This window comes from Schistocerca nitens, chromosome 12 (genome assembly GCF_023898315.1).
Source record: "Schistocerca nitens isolate TAMUIC-IGC-003100 chromosome 12, iqSchNite1.1, whole genome shotgun sequence".
NCBI classification, from domain to species: Eukaryota; Metazoa; Arthropoda; class Insecta; order Orthoptera; family Acrididae; genus Schistocerca; species Schistocerca nitens.
Window position 1 is genome coordinate 149,750,311 of NC_064625.1, and position 19,283 is coordinate 149,769,593.

Below are 19,283 nucleotides of genomic sequence, written 5' to 3' on the forward strand. Positions count from 1 at the left end.
CATGGAACCACCTTCAAACTACTTATCTACCACTGAACTGTCGAAAAGCACGTGGGGAAAATGAACACTTAAAACTTTCTGTGCGAGCTCCCGACATCTCTTGTTTTATTGCGATGATCGTATCTCACTATGTAGATCGGCATCAATAAAATATTTTCACATTAAGAAGAGAAAGCTGGTGATTGAAATTTCGTGAAGACATCGCGCCACAATGAAAAACGCTAATGTTTTAATTATTGCCACCCGCAATTAGCATATCATATCTGTGAAACTCTCGCCCATATTTCACGAAAATACAAAACAAGCATTTGAACTTTTTAGACGTCCTCCGTCAATCCTATCTGGTATGGACTGCATACTGCGCAACAATACAGGGCTATTCAAAAAGAAGGAAGGGTCATTCCATCTGAAATCAAGTAACAGTCTGAAGCTTGATATCTCAGATTTGGATGAATTTTCTTTTCAGGTAATGTACCCACTAACACTAGTTTAGATTTGAAATTTCAAATTTTTCTGACATTTGGTTTTTGAGTTTTAAGGGTTTAAAAATCAAAAAAGCCTCTGTTTTTGATCAATCGATGATTGTTTTAAAATGCTGTAGCTCAAAAACTATACAACCTAGAGAGCTCACACTTGCACCATTGTTTTCCTCTAAAAATTCTCTTCAGTTTGATGTGTAACATGACTATGCTACCTAAATCTGAAAATTTTGAACTAATCAAAAAATAACATTTTTTGAAATTTCCAAAATACGTACCCTGAGATTTTTTATAAAAAATGCATGTGCTGTCCAGTCTAATTGACTACATGCATGCAAAATTTCAAGATGGGATCTCAATGGGTTCTTGTATAAAATAATGTTTTACTACCGCAATACACACTAGTGAGGTGAAAAGCAGACTGTTTCTAGGCTATGAATACTAAGGTAAGCCTATGTTATTCTAACAAATTATTATGTTAGCCTTTTTACGCAACATTACCGTCTTATTGTTTGTTAATTCATTAAATGATATTTTAATGCGAGAATAAAATATATAAAATATAATAACTTAAGAATCTTACGATTTTATATGACATTCACTTTTTATTATAAGAAAACTTGAGATTTTCATATAGGGTCAAGGCTCTAGTTTTGGCCACTACCGCACTTATGGCCACCTTGATGTAACAGGTGGAATTTTAAGCTCCTTTGGAATACCAGCCAGTTCTACCATAGATTATAATAAGCAATGTGAAGTGTGCTATTCAATGCTATTCAATTGTGTATAGAAACACTTCTTTGTTTTTTCTTGTTTGAAGTCACCATTAATGAAAAGATCTGTGTTGCAGAAGTTCTGTAGTGTTTTTCTTTAAGCAACACACTTTTTTTGTAGTCTACGTGTTGTACAAAGCATCAGAAGAAACTTAATTTATTGAGAGGTAAGATTAAGTATTATATTTTCTTTCCCTACAAGTTACATGATAAAACCTAATAACTTGTCATTAATGTGGCCATATGTGGGGCTTCAACCTTACATTAAAATGTGTATGAAATAATCATAGCAAAAAAACTTATGAGTGCTCTGTATTGTACTGTGTTTTAGTGTTAAGTTGTCCAAGTGATCTAGTATAGAGCGGTGTAGTCTTATTAGTGTATGCTGTGCCATGTATGTGTTAATATATCAAACATCATAAAATACGATTATTTACTATATTTATTTTTTCTAGAATGTACCAAATAATAGAAATGTTGATATTTAAGTTGTGTATATATATTTACTTTTTGATAGTAGAATTTGTTACCTTACAGAAATGGCATCTCAGAAGAATTGGGCGATTATTGCTGCTAAATGTTGTATCCCTTTTAAAGTAGAACAACATAAGAAAGTGCGTGTACAATCACCAAGAAATGTAACTGACAGGATGTGGTCTCTAGACTTAGGAATCATTAGTGGCATGAAAGTATGTGATGTATGTAGGAAAAAGGTTAGTGACAAACACAAAAAACCAAGTAGTTTTACCTTGCAGTAGCAAAAATGTAAACAATTCTTTTATTGATCCTCAGTCTTCCATAGACTATTTGAACAAGTAACTGGAATTCATTGGTGGTTCACCACTAAAGAAGAAAAAGTTTGCTGTGCCTACCTATACAAAGAAAAAACTTGATAAAATAAAAGTCTAGCTTAGAAAACAACTTACGACCAGAATCGAGCCCTGAAGAAGTTATTACTGAACATTCCGAAGATGAATCGGAGATTATTCAACAGTTAAAAGAAACCTGTGCTCAAACAACAAAAAGAAGTGAAAACATGATGACTTTGTCTGTCTAACCTATGAGTTGGAGCTGTCATAAAATAGAAGACGAATTTAGAGTGACAAACTACATGGCTCACGCAGTAAAACTGCCAGTAAAAGAAAAAGGAATTTTGTCAAATCCTAATCCTAAACCTGGAAGAACTCTAAATGAGAATATTGTTGACTGTGTAAAAGACTTCTACAATTCTGACGACGTTAGTAGAATGATGCCAGGGAAAAAGATTGTGTGACCATAAGAAATAAAGATGGAAAGATCCAGGTTCAGAAGAGGCTAGTGTTGGCAAATTTGCAAGAAATATACCAATTGTCTAAGGAAAAGATACCTGTAAACAAAATTGGGTTTTACAAGTTTTGCGAATTAAGACCAAGGAACTGTATCCTGGCTGGAAGAAGTGGCACACATGCTGTTTGTGTGTGTGTACCTTACACCAAAACATTAAGCTAATGATGAATGGTGCTAAGATGCAAAATTTTGTTTTGGATGGAGATAAAACTGCTTTGAAATATTATTATTCCTGCCTAGTGAAGATGATGTGCAATCCACCATCGCAACAATGTTTTATGGATATTTGTAAAGAATGTCCTGGCACCTCTAGACTTAAAGATCTATTGAATGCAAGTTAACTTCAAAAAGTGGGTAACTGTAGATAGGTGTTTGATGGAAACTGTAGTAAAAAGTACTGATGACTTTATGGATCAGTTTTTGGAGACTCTAATGAAGATAAAAACTCATTCATTTATAGCTAGTCAGCAGAAAGAATACTACAGCGAAATCAAGGACAATTTAACTGAAGACCATGTAGTAGTCGACTGTGATTTTGCAGAAAACTGCTCTTTCGTAGTATAAGATGAAATACAATCATTTCACTCGACTACCACCCAAGCTACACTTCATCTTTTCATCATATATTATAAATCGGAGGGAAAACTAAAACATCTGCAGTATGTCTTCATATCAGATTGCCTGAAACATACAGTCGTTTCTATGTATTACAGAAAAAACTGCTAGAAAACATAAAGCAAACCTTGCCTTTTGCACTTAAAAAGATTACTTACTTTTCTGATGGCAGCGTTGCACAATATAAAATAAGAAAAACTTCTTTAATTTGTGCATAAAAAGTTATCGGTTTACTTGCCGCATCAAATTTGGATAAAATTCCAAGCTTTCGATGACTACCTCCGTCATCTTCATCAGGGGTTTGACTTTTAATATTGCACAACAGAGGACTATGAACTGACCAAAGAATACTTACTTCCTCGGTTTAGCGAATCAAAAGCGATTGTGGGAACACAAAAGTTTCACTTATATGAACCCTGCACAGAGAGTCAAATTACTGTCAAGCCTTATCATTTTAGTCTGGATGGGTCTCTTGAATATGTGACAACACTGAACCAAATAACACCGTCACATATGGAAAATATTGCTGCTGGTTTTGTGAAAATAGCATATGATGACTCTTAGTGGCTAGGATGTATTGAAGAAAAATACAGTGACATGTACCGAATAAATTTTTTACACCCAAAGGGTCCAGCCCAGTCTTTTTACTATCCACAACCAAGAGATATAGTAGATGTCCCAGAAAATACTCTTTTACAAACATCGAATCCAGTGCTAAAGAAATGAAGTTGTCTTCTCTTGCTTTGGAAAAATATCTTAAAAGATCATAAAAGAAGCACGTTAAAATTATGTTACACCTACCATCACTAAAAACTAAGTTGTATAAATACCATGTGTATTAACTTTGTAAATAACAATTAGAATTAGAAATACAGTTCCATCCATGCAAATATCAACAAGTTAATGTTTTTCCCAAGTGAAATTACTTATATGCCAATTTCTAATATAAGGAACTTGTTGTAAATGATTAAAAATAACACTGGAAAACCAACTAAGGATGAAGGTGAATGGCTTTATTCAAAATTATAACTTGTAGCACGTATATTACCAATTAAAATGTGTTCACTTCCTTCTGATGCATAGTTAAAAGAATCATGAACATTAAATAAAACAACACTATATCATTTAATGGTTTAACAAACAATAAGAGGGTAATGTTGCATAAAAAGGCTAACATAATAATTTAAGTTTGTTAGAATAACATAGGCCTACCTTAGTATTCATAGCCTAGAAATAGTCTGCTTTTCACCTCACGAGTGTGTATTGCGGTAGTAAAATATTATTTTATACAAGAACCCATTGAGATCCCATCTTGAAATTTTGCATGCATGTAGTCAATCAGACTGGACAACACATACAATTTTTATAAAAAAATCCGAGGGTACGTAGTTAAAGAAATTTCAAAAAATGTTTTTTGGAATTGGTTAACATTTTCGGATTTAGGTAGCATAGTCATGTTACATATCAAATTGAAGGGAATTATTAGAGGAAAACAATGGCGCAAGTTTCAGCTCTCTAGGTTGTATAGTTTTTGAGCTACAACATTTCAAAACAATCATCAACTGATTTAAAAGAGACGTTATTTTTATTTTTAAACCCTTAAAACTCAAAAACCAAAGGTCAGAAATATTTGAAACTTCAAATCTTAACTAGTGTCAGAAGTACATTTCCTGAAAAAAACAAATTCATCCAAATCTGAGAGGTCATGGTTCAAATCGTGTAGTGCAATTGGTTGATTTGACATGGAATGACCCAGAACAGATTTCAAACACTTATTGATACCAAGCTATAAAACATAGAAAGATAATTCCAACGAAAGAGAAAGTTTGAAATTTTTATGAATTCAATGAGAGCACCATGTGTTACACGACAAATATTAAAACGATGGCTCATTTCCCGTCACACACGAAACAATTGGTCTCTCGTTATCAAATTCACAGCATCAGCAATGCAATGTCGCGGACTTCCAAGAGTGTCAGGGCGTAGAGGGGGATGGAAACACGCTCTTTTACGTAACCCCACAGACACAAGTTACAAGGTGTTAGGTCTGGAGACTTGAGAGGCCACTGGCGATGAAGTTCTTCTGCCCCTCCTCTTCCAATCCAACGTCTTGGAACAGTGTCATTCAGGTAACGTCGGACGTGCTTAGAGAATTACCTGAAAGACACCATTCCAGGACATTGGACTGCGTAGAGAATTTCTCTAAGCACGTTCGACATTACCTGATTGACACCATTCCATTGGTAGAGCAGGAGCAGAACATGAATTTCATCGCTGGTGGACTCCCAGGTCTCCAGACGTTGTTGTTGTTGTGGTCTTCAGTCCAGAGACTGGTTTGATGCAGCTCTCCATGCTACTGTATCCTGTTCAAGCTTCTTCATCTCCCAGTACCTACTTCAAGCTACATCCTTCTTAATCTGTTAAGTGTATTCATCTCTTGGTCTCCCTCTACGATTTTTACTCTCCACGTTGCCCTCCAGTACTAAATTGCTGATCCCTTGATGCCTCAGAATATGTCCCACCAAGCTATCCCTCCTTCTAGTCAAGTTGTGCCACAAATTTCTCTTCTCACCAAGTCTATTCAATACCTCCTCATTAGTTATGTGATCTACCCATCTAATCTTCAGCGTTATTCTGTAGCACCACATTCCGAAAGCATCTATACTCTTCTTTTCCAAACTATTTATCGTCCATGTTTTACTTCCATACATGGCTACACTCCATACAACTACTTTCAGAAACGACTTCCTGACACTTAAATCTATACTCGGTGTTAAGAAGTTTTTCTTCTTCAGAAACAGTTTCCTTGCCATTGCCAGTCTACATTTTATATCCTCTCTACTTCGACCATCATCAGTTATTTTGCTCCTCAAATAGCAAAACTCCTTTACTACTACAAGTGTCTCATTTCCTAATCTAATTCCCTCAGCATCACCCTATTCAACTCGACTACATTCCATTATCCTTGTTTTGCTTTTGTTGATGTTCATCTTATATCCTCCTTTCAAGACACTGTCCATTCCGTTCAGTTGCTCTTCCAGGTCCTTTGCTGTCTCTGACAAAATTACAATGTTATCGGCGAACCTCAAAGTTTTTATTTATTCTCATGGATTCTAATTCCTGCTCCGAATTTTTCTTTTGTTTTTCTTTACTCTTCCCCGGACCTAACATTTTGTAACTGGTATCTGTGGGGTTACTTAAAAGACCGTGTTTTTATCCCCCCTACGCCCTGACGCTCTTGAAAGTCCGCGATATCGCATTGTTGAAGATGGGAAGTCGATAACGAGAGACCAGCTGCTTTGTGTGTGGCAGGAAATGAGCCATCGTTTCAATATTTGTCGTGTAACACATGGTGCTCTCATTGAATGCATAAAAATTTGGACTTGGTTCTATCTTTTGTAGTTTCGAAGCAATAAATGTTAGAAACCGGTTCCTCCTTTTTGAATACCATGCACTGTAGCAGAGGACGAATAAGAATAGTGTAGGCAGGCCCTTTACTAGACCTGTTGCGTCTTCTGAGTGATCTGCCAATAAAACAGTATTTGCTTCGTCTTCCCCACAACATTTTTACCTGATCAATCAAATTTCAATTGGACGTAATTGTAATTCCTAGACATTTAGTTGAATTGACAGCATTTAGGTTTATGTGATTTATCGTGTAAGCGAAATTTAATGCATTTGTTTTAGTACTGATGCAGCTGACCTGATGGTTTCCCTAATAGTCAGTTGCCACATTTTGCAGTGTACTAATATGTTTTCTAAATCATTTTACCATTTATTTCGCTCTACTGTTGACTGTTGTAGTCTTCTGTCCGGAGACTGGTTTGATGCAGCTCTCCATGCTACTCTGTCCTGTGTAAGCCTCTTCACATTCGAGTAACTACAGCAACGTACACCCATATCAACATGCTTACTGCATTAGTTTCCCTCTACGATTTTTACCACCCACACTTCCCTCTAGTACTAAATTGGTGATCCCTTACTGTTTCAGAATGTGTCCTATCAAGCGGTATCTTCTTTTAGTTAAGCAGTGCCATGATTTTGTTGTCTTCCCAGTTCTACTCAGTACCTACTAGACAGTAAATGATAGCATCAGCTATAAGCAAAGATGGCTGCTCATATTGTCTCCTACATCGTTTATATAAGAACATCAGAGGGCCTGTAACATTTCCTTTGGAAACGCCAGATATCACTTCAGTTTTACTCGACGATTTTCCATCGACTGTAATGTGACTTGTCTGACAGGAAATCACGAATTCTTTCGCATAACTGAGGCAGTGTTTACAGAGCTCTACCCTTATTCGTTGATGCGCAGACTTAAACAGCGAGGAGGCGAGGGTAGGAGACAGTTTCGTACGGCCGAGTACTCCGATTTATGTCACTGGCGAAGCATCTGAAATGAATGTACGGGAGGGTGACAGTTACCTTTTAAGATAACTTCTCACTATTTGTCACTGGCACTATTTGTCGTTAAGCCAATTATAATCACATGAGAACAGAAAAAGGCAGAGGACTGAGTCTTCTATGTCGGAAGGAGACTGCAGGAAGTTGCTGTCCAGCCAGGCACCACCTCAGGCAGCCTGCAGTTTGACAACGACAGCATCTCATTCGGTGGAGCTTCCATGAAAACCCTGACATGATAGCAAAGCCGGCAACATGTCACATAGCTCCGAATAAATTCTGACATTAAATTAACCAAAGTAATATGATCAAGGAGTGAGCAATTGGAATACCACAGACTAACACAAGAACGACTAAATGCATGTCATACCTTCCAACCGTGAAACAGACGCAGTTCCGAGGGGAGAAACGAGAACAGAAGCCGAGAGCAGAGCCATGTAGGCTAGGAGGCCCTATGATAAGGGACACCCACACATCACCGGCCAACCGCCAGGAGGTCCACCCCCAGCACATGTTTAAAGATAGAGAGCCCTCCAGAAGAACAGCATAGATCTTACGATAACACTAAAAGGGCCACACCAGCTGCAAGTTTTAGCATGAGACTATACACGTCTCTGTTACGTAGCAAACATTAAAAACATTGCCTCACCATGAAAAGTATAACGTTTCTCATTGGATAGACAGAATTTTTGTAGGCGGAGGTTAAGATTAACATTGAGACCCTGATTGGTCAGTTGAAAACACAGCCAGATATCTTTTTCTTAAACCAACTTCCATAAACAGTAGTAAGGATAAGTTCGAGGGAGTTGCTACCGAGACAACGAGGTGTGTGGAGCTGCGCCGCCCACCATCCCTGACGCTGCCTAACCACCGACAAGGTAATGAACGCATGCGATGCCGCAAAAGAGCACCTAAGGCTTCACTCAGAACTGCAGAAGTCTCATCTGTTACATCCCCTTTTTACGTAATACTAGTGTCGATCGTCAATTAAAGCTCATGGTATTCACATTTGCTACTGGAAGTTAAAATCTGAAATGCGATGATTTTTCTGTTATATAATTATTGAGAAGCCACATCAGCCACTGTAATTTACGACAAGATAAATAAGTAATTAAAGACAATTGAGGGCCACTGTATACCATTTTTGATAGTTTTCTCTGTTATGAAACTTAATTTAAACCTAGATTATAGATGTCATATGGCATAGGTCATCCTTCGATCTACACTCCTGGAAATTGAAATAAGAACACCGTGAATTCATTGTCCCAGGAAGGGGAAACTTTATTGACACATTCCTGGGGTCAGATAAATCACATGATGACACTGACAGAACCACAGGCACATAGACACAGGCAACAGAGCATGCACAATGTCGGCACTAGTACAGTGTATATCCACCTTTCGCAGCAATGCAGGCTGCTATTCTCCCATGGAGACGATCGTAGAGATGCTGGATGTAGTCCTGTGGAACGGCTTGCTATGCCATTTCCACCTGGCGCCTCAGTTGGACCAGCGTTCGTGCTGGACGTGCAGACCGCGTGAGACGACGCTTCATCCAGTCCCAAACATGCTCAATGGAGGACAGATCCGGAGATCTTGCTGGCCAGGGTAGTTGACTTACACCTTCTAGAGCACGTTGGCTGGCACGGGATACATGCGGACGTGCGTTGTCCTGTTGGAACAGCAAGTTCCCTTGCCGGTCTAGGAATGGTAGAACGATGGGTTCGATGACGGTTTGGATGTACCGTGCACTATTCAGTGTCCCCTCGACGATCACCAGTGGTGTACGGCCAGTGTAGGAGATCGCTCCCCACACCATGATGCCGGGTGTTGGCCCTGTGTGCCTCGGTCGTATGCAGTCCTGATTGTGGCGCTCACCTGCACGGCGCCAAACACGCATACGACCATCATTGGCACCAAGGCAGAAGCGACTCTCATCGCTGAAGACGACACGTCTCCATTCGTCCCTCCATTCACGCCTGTCGCGACACCACTGGAGGCGGGCTGCACGATGTTGGGGCGTGAGCGGAAGACGGCCTAACGGTGTGCGGGACCGTAGCCCAGCTTCATGGAGACGGTTGCGAATGGTCCTCGCCGATACCCCAGGAGCAACAGTGTCCCTAATTTGCTGGGAAGTGGCGGTGCGGTCCCCTACGGCACTGCCTAGGATCCTACGGTCTTGGCGTGCATCCGTGAGTCGCTGCGGTCCGGTCCCAGGTCGACGGGCACGTGCACCTTCCGCCGACCACTGGCGACAACATCGATGTACTGTGGAGACCTCACGCCCCACGTGTTGAGCAATTCGGCGGTACGTCCACCCGGCCTCCCGCATGCCCACTATACGCCCTCGCTCAAAGTCCGTCAACTGCACATACGGTTCACGTCCACGCTGTCGCGGCATGCTACCAGTGTTAAAGACTGCGATGGAGCTCCGTATGCCACGGCAAACTGGCTGACACTGACGGCGGCGGTGCACAAATGCTGCGCAGCTAGCGCCATTCGACGGCCAACACCGCGGTTCCTGGTGTGTCCGCTGTGCCGTGCGTGTGATCATTGCTTGTACAGCCCTCTCGCAGTGTCCGGAGCAAGTATGGTGGGTCTGACACACCGGTGTCAATGTGTTCTTTTTTCCATTTCCAGGAGTGTATTATACAACTTCGAAACCCATTCAGGGAATATTCGTTCACATTTTTGTTGAACGCAGTTGGTTTTTACCATCCTGTTGTAAAACATTTCCTTTTATCAATAGTGCAATTTATAAACAATGTTTTGTGAGTAGAATAAAAATTCCAATGGTAAACTTAACTGCTTTTTCGACGTTATTTTACTAGCTAACTAAATAGCAAAGCCTTGAACGCCTTTCACTGAATTTAGTTAGTATTAAGATTCTTTTACAGGGAGTGCAGTGGAGCTGACGCTGAAATCATTAAGTATTTGATTATATCATCGCTAGTCTCACTGAACTCTTCTGAACTCTACATGTCATGTGTGGTCTGGCGTCTCCTTACCAGCAACAGGTCCCAAGTTCAAACTAGTCAATTCCCTAAAAAACACGCTCAGAGTGTCGTGGCGCGAAAGTGGTAGGGGGACATGACTTAGAACAAACAGACACCATGCAGAATGTTAGAGCTGAACGTAGATGGAAGCTGTTGCTACAGAGCCAAGGACTGGTTCTGGAGGTACTTCAGCTCCCCTCTGCAGACAACACATACGGTGAGGTCCAGCGGCCACTATGAAGCGAGCTGTAGGGAAGTGCGAGCGATTTTCAACGATTTTCAGTAATTTTAGTCTTAATGTGGATGACTTGCTTGCACTTAGTTTCAACAGCTCTCAACTCTGGTCATGGATGCAAACGCATAGGCCAGAGTACTACCATTTTTTAATTTTTTTAAAAAATTTGCAGACTATCCTTTGGCAGTCGTGATAAGACTTCCACGAATATACGAGGTGCGACAATAAAGTAATGAGACTGATTTTCCTAGCAAGATGTGGCAACCCTGCAGGTTTGCGTAGCCACAATATCTTTGACATTGGTCTATAAGCTGCTTCTAGTCCAAGCGGCACATCGATGCAACTGCTCAGCCGTGAGTTGTGCTGTAATAAGTTAACAAATGTTTGTGTCTCTCGTCACGGAAATGGAACCGCATAACACTGCGCAACGGTATGCCATTAATTTGCGTTAAATTGTGTGAAAACGCGACGGCAACTTACGATAAGCTTCAGAAGGCTTTTGGAGAGGAGGTTATGCCAAGAGCTCAATAAGTTTTTCGTTGGCATAAAATGTTTAGTGAAGGCAGAACGTATGTTGTAGATGAAGACCGCAGTAGACGACCATCAGCCTCATGGACGGATGTCAACATGGCCAGGGTGCGTGAACTCGTACGATCTGATCGAAGTTTATCCGTGAAATTGATTGCAGAAGAACTGAACATCAATCGAGAAACGGTTCGTCTAATAATAACTAAAGATCTTGGTGTGAGAAAGATTTGTGCAAAAATGGTCCCCAAAAATCTCACACCACAACAGTGAGAAACACGGGAAAATGTGGCAGCCGATCTGTTAGAGCAAACTGAAATCAATCCAGAATTGTTGAGCCGTGTTATCAATGGTGATGAAAGTTTTTTTTTTCTTTTTCAGTACGATCCAGAGACAAAACGCCAAAGTTCCCAATGGTGCTCAAAGGGATGACCCAGGCCAAAAAAAGCTCACATACCAAAGTCAAAAATTAAATGCATGGTTGTGTGCTTCTTTGGTTCCAAGGGAATTGTTCATAAATTGTAGTTGCCTCCTTGACAAACAGTTCACCAATATTACTACAAAGAAATTTTAGAAAGACTACGTTAAGGGGTTCTTCGTGTCTGTGCCAACATTGCTGATAATTGGATTCTGCATCACGATAATGCGCGATCCCATACTGCTCTCAGTACAGCATTTTTAACCTCAAAACAAATTTCACTACTGCCACAGCCACCTAATTCACCAGATACCGCGCCGTGCGACTTTTTTCTATTTCTAAGAGTCAAAACGGCGGTCAATGGACACTATTTTCAAACCACACAAGATGTCCAAAAAGCTGTACGAGGGTCTTGTAGGATATTACAGAAGATGAGTTCCAGAAATGTTACCGTCAATGGCAGAAGCGATGGAGAAAGTGTGTCTAATCAGAAGGGAACTACTTTGAAGGAGACAACACTAAACTTGACTAAAACGGTAAGCAACATTTATTCACATCAGTCTCATTACCTTATTGTCGCACCTCGTAGATGTCTTACCCAGTACCCACTCATCTGAATCACATTCCAAATTCCACGACCATGTTTGTCAAGGCAGTATCTATTATTGTCAGTATTGTTAACAATACCCTTTGCATTTTCATGTAATAAATTGAACAAACTGAGATCGTTGTTAATTTCTTAGTTAACACCTTTATCATTGTTTTGGTGGACAACAATTTTACTGTGTCAGAAATATAGGCACATTTGAATGTATCCAATTAAAGATTGACATTTTTAAACCACCATCACCTACAAATCTTAAAAGTGACAACTTACACTGCTCCTCTCTGGAAGTGTCTTTCTGAGCAGCTTCTCACAGTATATTCTTCAATCTGATTTTTTGCTTTTATCTCCTTTGTTTTTCGTTATTTAATGTTAATTCTGGAACTTAAATTTCTTCATGTTGAACATGCTATTCTGATATTTGTTCTGGCCGTGTAAACACCATTGGCATTCCAAGAGCGTCCGCTGTTATCATTGAATTCCATCTTGTGTTCTTCGTGAATGCAAATGTGGAGGGATGATTAAGGACTTTTGGAACCGCCCGACGTATTTTCTGCCGCACCTTTGTATAGTGATTCAATATTGTAGAAAGTATTGGTCATCTAATATGTTCACTGTCGCTGCGATGGTGTTTTTTCCTTGTAAGGCTGGCCGCAGTGGCCGAGCGGTTCTAGGCGCTTCAGTCTGGAAACGCTGCTGCTACGGTCGCAGGTTCGAATGCTGCCTCGGACATGGATGTGTGTGATGTCCTTAAGTTAGTTAGGTTTAAGTAGTTCTAAGTCTAGGGGACTGATGACCTCAGATATTAAGTCCCATAGTGCTTAGAGCCATTTGAACCATTTTTGTCCCTGTAAGCTATTGCAGGTGAGTAGAATTACAGTAGTATTCGAATGCAGTATTGGTGCTGTGCTGCTTGAGACAGTAATATCTATTAAATATCCAGGTCTAACGCAGCAAAACAATATGAAATGGAAGCAGCGCGTAAGGTCGGACATAGGGATGGCGTGTGACCGACAGCGGGTTATTCGTAGAATTCTTAGAAAGTGTAGTTCATCTATAAAGGTGCATAACAGTAGTGAACCCATTCTCGAGGACTGCTCGAGTGTTCGCGAGACCAGTCGAGTCGAATTAAAGCAAGACCCTGAAGCAAGTCAGAGGCATGCTGCTAGATTTTTTGCTGGTAGGTTTGATCAACACGAGATTGTTACAGAAACACTCCGTGAACTCAAATGGGCAGCTCTGAAGAGAAGACCACGGTCGTTTCGCAAAATTTTGTTGAGAAAGTTTAGAGAACCGAAATTTCCAACCGACTGCAAAATATTTCTACTTCCACCAACGTGCATCTCACGTATGAACCACAAAGACAAGTGAAATCTGGTCTCGTACAGAAGAGACAGTCGAGAATGATTTAGAAGTAGGTATTACATAGGTTTTTTACAAGGTCGGAACTGGAACTTTTGGCTACTTACAAGTCGTCATTCGTGTTCCTAAATATGAAAAATACACCACAACCCAGGTCTACACCCCCTACCAACTATCGTATGGGCGCCTTCGATACAAGGTACCCTCAGCCATGCACTATATAGTGGCTTACGGAGTACTTATGTAGATGCAGATACAATGGTCGTAAGTGTACAGGAGATGAGTTTCCCAAGAAAATCTTCGGTAAGACTAGAGTCTCAAAGATACCAGCCGTTTTGCTCGTCCACTGTAGAGGACGCTAGTAACATTCCTGGAGGATTTCGTATTCCTCATGAGTCACAGCCAACTTCTTATGCATATGTGTGAGTGGCTTCCGTTTCCCATCACTCCCTTTTCTCATGTCTCGGCTTCACTCAACAGGCAGTTCCCTCACTTACTAGTGACCCAAGAGGTAGCGAGCTTTACCGTGCATATAAGGAAACATTGCGGCTAGCTGTGTTACAAGACTACGTGAGGTGCCCTGGTGAGTAATTGGAATGCATTGTCTCTCTGCATTCTATTACTTTGCAGTCTATGCGTAAGTGGCCACAGCCACGCGGAATCCATCTGGCTATACATGCTGTGCATGCAGACTTGTCATCAGAAAACGTAGTATCAGTCGTCATTAGCAACGTCGGCCAAGCCATCTGAGATTCGTTCACTGTCTCTCTCCTGTACAACACTCAAGTGATAGGCCTTAAATCGGCCACGAGTCTGTGGTGCTCCCAATGAAACCCTATTACAACTTGTATAATACGAGAGTGAGTCAAATGAAACCCTTAAATTTGCAATAAGAAATCGAAATTTCGCGCCGTTATTCTGTAAGTTGGTAAGTGTGTTACAAACAGCGTGCAGAATGGCCTGTAGGTGGCAGCGTAGTGCAGATGCACACATACGTCGAAGTATCAGTATAAAGATGGCCGCCCCACTTGTGACATGCACCACGCAAGAACAGCGTTCTGTTATTCGGTTTTTGCGTAGTGAAGGTGTGAAACCTATTGAAATACACTCCTGGAAATTGAAATAAGAACACAGTGAATTCATTGTCCCAGGAAGGGGAAACTTTATTGACACATTCCTGGGGTCAGATACATCACATGATCACACTGACAGAACCACAGGCACATAGACACAGGCAACAGAGCTTGCACAATGTCGGCACTAGTACAGTGTATATCCACCTTCCGCAGCAATGCAGGCTGCTATTCTCCCATGGAGACGATCGTAGAGATGCTGGATGTAGTCCTGTGGGACGGCTTGCCATGCCATTTCCACCTGGCGCCTCAGTTGGACCAGCATTCGTGCTGGACGTGCAGACCGCGTGAGACGACGCTTCATCCAGTCCCAAACATGCTCAATGGGGGACAGATCCGGAGATCTTGCTGGCCAGGGTAGTTGACTTACACCTTCTAGAGCACGTTGGGTGGCACGGGATACATGCGGACGTGCATTGTCCTGTTGGAACAGCAAGTTCCCTTGCCGGTCTAGGAATGGTAGAACGATGGGTTCGATGACGGTTTGGATGTACCGTGCACTATTCAGTGTCCCCTCGACGATCACCAGTGGTGTACGGCCAGTGTAGGAGATCGCTCCCCACACCATGATGCCGGGTGTTGGCCCTGTGTGCCTCGGTCGTATGCAGTCCTGATTGTGGCGCTCACCTGCACGGCGCCAAACACGCATACGACCATCATTGGCACCAAGGCAGAAGCGACTCTCATCGCTGAAGACGACACGTCTCCATTCGTCCCTCCATTCACGCCTGTCGCGACACCACTGGAGGCGGGCTGCACGATGTTGGGGCGTGAGCGGAAGACGGCCTAACGGTGTGCGGGACCGTAGCCCAGCTTCATGGAGACGGTTGCGAATGGTCCTCGCCGATACCCCAGGAGCAACAGTGTCCCTAATTTGCTGGGAAGTGGCGGTGCGGTCCCCTACGGCACTGCGTAGGATCCTACGGTCTTGGCGTGCATCCGTGCGTCGCTGCGGTCCGGTCCCAGGTCGACGGGCACGTGCACCTTCCGCCGACCACTGGCGACAACATCGATGTACTGTGGAGACCTCACGCCCCACGTGTTGAGCAATTCGGCGGTACGTCCACCCGGCCTCCCGCATGCTCACTATACGCCCTCGCTCAAAGTCCGTCAACTGCACATACGGTTCACGTCCACGCTGTCGCGGCATGCTACCAGTGTTAAAGACTGCGATGGAGCTCCGTATGCCACGGCAAACTGGCTGACACTGACGGCGGCGGTGCACAAATGCTGCGCAGCTAGCGCCATTCGACGGCCAACACCGCGGTTCCTGGTGTGTCCGCTGTGCCGTGCGTGTGATCATTGCTTGTACAGCCCTCTCGCCGTGTCCGGCGCAAGTATGGTGGGTCTGACACACCGGTGTCAATGTGTTCTTTTTTCCATTTCCAGGAGTGTACATCGACGAATGAAGGTTCAGTACGGTGACGCATGTTTGTCACGGTAGAAAGTCTACGAATGGAGTACGAAGTTCGACAATGGTGTGACTCCAGTGGAAGATGCTCCTCGTCCAGGTCAGGCACAACGAGTTGTGACTCCACAGAACATTGCAGCAGTTGAAGCCATAGTGAAGGAAAACCGCCGAGTGACACTGTATGACATTGCAGCATGTTAACAGATTAGTCATGGGTCAGCACACCACATTGTGCATGGTGTGCTCCAGTTTCTCAAGTGTCTGCAAGATGGGTCCCACGGCAGCTGGCTCCTGAAATGAGACACGTGTTGATGCTTGTGAAGAACTTCTTCCCCGCTCTGAACGAGAAGGTGATGGCTTCCTTGCAAGAATCGTTACTGGGGACGAAACCTGGGTTCACTTCCACCAACCGGAAACGAAGAGAGCGAGCAAGGAATGGCGCCATTCCTCATCACCAAAACCAAAGAAGTTTGGAACACAACCATCAGCAGGGAATGTTATGCTGACTCACTTTTGGGCCGAAAAAGGCGTCATTTTGGAGCATTACATGCCTAGAGGGACCACTGTCACCAGTGCATCATACACAGATATGCTAAAAAATCATCTGCGGCCTGCAATCAAATCAAAGCGACGTGGATTGCTGTCAGCAGGTGTCCTTTTGCAACATGACAATGCAAGGCCCACACTGCCCGTACAACAGTTGCAACAATCACAGACCTGCATTTTGAGGGTCTTCCTCATCCACCATACTCACCAGACCTTGCCCCAAGTGACTGTTTGGAGCACTGAAAGACGCAATGGGAGGAGAGAAGTTCCGTTCTGATGAAGAGGTAGGCCACGCGGAGCGTGAGTGTTTGCGCGGACTACCAAAAGAATTTTTTTCTAAAGGAATTTATGCACTTTGTAAGCGCTGGAGGACTTGCATTGAGCGTGGGGGAGATTATGTTGAATAGTGATACAGCTTTGTACCACTTCTGCACAATAATATTTAAAAAGAATATTTAAGGTTTTCATTTGACTCACCCTCGTGTAACTTGGCACCAACAGAGAAAAGCTTTCTCGTCCTTAGCGCGTAGCGAATCCATTCTTCTGTTTTGAAGAGGTGGCCACCTTAGCTTGCTGAGCTGTGCAGTTCTTTAGAGATGACCATCTCGCACGGAGATGTTTGCAGGCGTGGGATCGATTTTTTGAAGCAGTGGTGTAAGCTACTTGTATAGCCTCACGTAGCACACAGAGCAGCCATTCGGTATGGTGGGCTTTCGTTTGTGGATAACTGACAAAAAGTTTTCAGATTTCTTGTGAACCACTAGAGTAGGCAGTTCCAGTGCTGCCCATGAGGCGCAGGTGTTGGGAGTGCCCGTCAGCTCGCTCGTGGGTAGGCTATCTGCCGGGTAGCCTACAGCTATGGACGAACCAGCTGCCCACCCCAGCCAGTGGGAGGGAACCAGTGAAAGTAGGGTGAAGTACGCTGCGTGACTTACCGCGCGCCAGATGTCTGCCCACGCCTGCCCACTGCTACCTGCGGCGTCCCAGCTGCCTCCAGGTGGAACAGTCAGTACTAGACCCTTAAAATAGTGTCAAGTTACACAATGAACCCATAGTATAGCGTCGAGTTATTTGGGTAGTATTCTGAAGGTTGAGGGCTCACATCTGCTTGTTTTTTACATCTTTATCGAAATGACTGAGCCCATTATTTTTATTCAGTTAATAGTGTAAAAATAATTTTTATTTTTCATTTGTTTCCACATCATTTACATCACCGTATGAACTTTTTCATTTACTCTCATTTTTGTATTTTTTATTCTGCTTTCATTTGGCCTCCATCTCTATGTGATTTTAATTATTTTCGTTCACCTATTGTAATATTTAAACGTTTAAAACTGTTGATCTACTTTGTAAAAAACAAAAGACGAAATAATCTATATGTATTGCCTGTGCAATGCGATCAAATACACTACTGCCCATTAAAATTGCTACACCGAGAAGAAATGCATATGATAAACGGGTATTCATTGGACAAATATATTATACTAGAACTGATATGTGATTACATTTTCACGCAATTTGGGTGCATAGATCCTGAGAAATCAGTACCCAGAACGACCACCTCTGGCCGCAATAACGGCCTTGATGCGCCTGGGCATTGAGTCAAACAGAGCTTGGATGGCGTGTACAGGTACAGCTGCCCATGCAGCTTCAACACGACACCACAGTTCATCAAGAATAGTGACTGGTATATTGTGACGAGCCAGTTGTTCGGACACCATTGACCATCTTCAGAATGTGCAGGATCTTGTTCAGAAACTAAATGCTGCTTTATTTACCATTAGAACAGTATCTGAAATAAGTGACAGTTCAGAAGTAGTCTACTTCGCATATTTTCATACGCTTATGTCATATGGTATTATTTTTTGGGGTAATTCGTCTGATTCAAAAAGGGTAATTTTGGCTCAAAAACGGGCTGCTCGAGCTATATGTGGTGTAAGCTCGAGAACCTCTTGTAGACCCCTATTCAATAGTCTGAGAATTCTGACATTGCCCTCACAGTATATTTTTTCTTTAATGTCGTTTGTTGTTAGCAATATTAGCTTATTCCCAAGAGTTAGCAGCTTTCACTCAGATAATGTTAGGCAGAAATCAAATCTGCATGTAAAAATGCACTTTCCTGACTCTTGTGCAGGAGCACACTATTCTGCTGCATCCATTTTCAATAATCTACCACAGGAACTCAAAAATCTTAGCAGTAGCCCAAACGCTTTTAAGTCCAAACTGAAGAGTTTCCTCATGGCTCACTCCTTCTATTCTGTCGAGGAGCTCCTGGAAGAGCTGAAAAATTAAGCCAATTCCAGAGTTACGTTGTTGATTTTCTTTATTTAAACTTACGAATTGTCGCCTGAATACGTTTCTTGTATTTCATTTTATCTGTTTCTAATATCGTGTTATAATTTCATGTATTAACTCGTTCCATGGCCATGAAGACTTCTCCTTCAAATGGTTCAAATGGC

At 42.3% G+C, this 19,283-nt stretch overlaps 1 protein-coding gene across 1 annotated transcript in view; it reads left to right on the forward strand.

The window, feature by feature from the left end:
- The window catches only part of LOC126214975 (protein phosphatase inhibitor 2-like), a 44,105-nt gene that overhangs the window by 14,151 nt on the left and 10,671 nt on the right, over positions 1–19,283 (forward strand). The gene's annotated exons all lie outside the window — the stretch shown is intronic.